The sequence below is a fragment of the Galeopterus variegatus genome, unplaced genomic scaffold, assembly GCF_000696425.1.
Source record: "Galeopterus variegatus unplaced genomic scaffold, G_variegatus-3.0.2 Scaffold8932, whole genome shotgun sequence".
NCBI classification, from domain to species: domain Eukaryota; kingdom Metazoa; phylum Chordata; class Mammalia; order Dermoptera; family Cynocephalidae; genus Galeopterus; species Galeopterus variegatus.
The window spans coordinates 63,663-65,209 of NW_007735043.1; the positions used below are offsets into that span (position 1 = coordinate 63,663).

The following is a 1,547-nucleotide window of genomic DNA, read 5'->3' on the forward strand; positions in this document are numbered from 1 at the left end:
AAAAAAAAAAAGTAAGACTTTTATTTACTAGCGAAAATTACTGTAAACTAGTTTTGACTCCCCACTCGTAGTCTGCCTTGCTTCTAAATCCATATTGCACAGTGTCGTCTAGAACCACCAGCCCACGCCTTGCCACCTGCACACACAGGGCTCAAGGTCTTCTCTGTGCTCCACCTCTTGTTTTCTCTTCAAGCACCCCCATCTGCCTCTTTTTCAAAGTTCACTTCAGAAGTTCCATTGAAGTCTTCCTGAGTACACCATTTGACACCAATCTCCTCCATTATAAATCCTATGGATTATGCCTTTCACATTGGTAAGTAATTTATTATCTGCTATTTTTTTTTCTGGAAGGAAAATAAATTATTAAATGCCAGTAGTCAATAATTTTTAATAATTTAATAATTAATATTTTAAGCAATAATTTAATAATATAATCAATGATTTAATAATTAATATTAATAATTAATAATATAATAATTAATAATTAAATGTCTGCTCAATAATTTCACAGATATTTCCCATTTAATTCTTGTAATGGCCCAAGAAGTTATCTCTATGTCATAGATAAGGAAACCCAGGCTCAGACAGTTTATGTAACTTGTAATTATAGTTCACTGGAATTCAAACATAAGCGCTACCAACTTTCAAAAGCTATGCTCTTTTTACATCTCACCACCTGATGGCAGGGATTGTATCTTGCTTTTAATTTTATATCTTTTACAAGACCTGGCACTTTACTGGTCATATAGGAGGTGCTGTATAGATACATGTTGATTACCTACCTTAGCTCCATTATAGGCTTGCTTTTTGCCCAGTAAGTGCAGATGAAATCCAAATAAAAGTGTCTCCATGGGTCTAATCATATTTATAACCTCATCTCAAGGAGAAGCACACACGAAAGACCTAAGTAACATCCTGATATGAAATAAAGATTCCTGAACAATCCCCATCAGGCCTCATCCAGCAGGCTGCTGCAAGGGGTGCCTTGAAGGGATCAATGCTGAACTCTGGGGACTGAGTACACATGGACAAATTAAATCAACAAGGATAAGATTCTAAGCTTCAAAATAAAGTTAATATTATCAGTAAATTATAAAACAAAAGGTAAAAAATATAAGATTCACATGTTTCAACATCTGGACATAATTGTCCCATCTTAGTCAGTTGGGGCAGATGTTTAGCAATGAAAAATCACTAGAGAGCCACCTTTCTTTCTCTGAACTCTCCACCCTTTCCACCCAGATGCTGTGCTCCAGTGCTTTTAGTAATAAGTGTTTTGTTACTGCTGTTCTGTGTTTTACTGGTACACCAATGTTTTGCATGTTGCTATTTTTCCCAAATAACAGAAATACTTTTTGTTATGTACCCTTTAGTATCTTCTTTGACAGTGCTTTCAACAAATGTGAAGTTCAATCAATAGTATACTTCTTGTTCAGAGGATCCCTAAATTGTCCAGTATAAATTAATGAAGAGTAACACAGAAGGTCATTCAACTTCTGCTAGATAGAGAATGTATTTTGTATCTATATGAAATCAGAAGTCATTTT

At 34.6% G+C, this 1,547-nt stretch overlaps 1 protein-coding gene across 1 annotated transcript in view; it reads right to left on the minus strand.

The window, feature by feature from the left end:
- IDO1 (indoleamine 2,3-dioxygenase 1) overlaps positions 1-1,547 on the minus strand; it is a 15,776-nt gene that overhangs the window by 11,850 nt on the left and 2,379 nt on the right. The window lies entirely within an intron of this gene.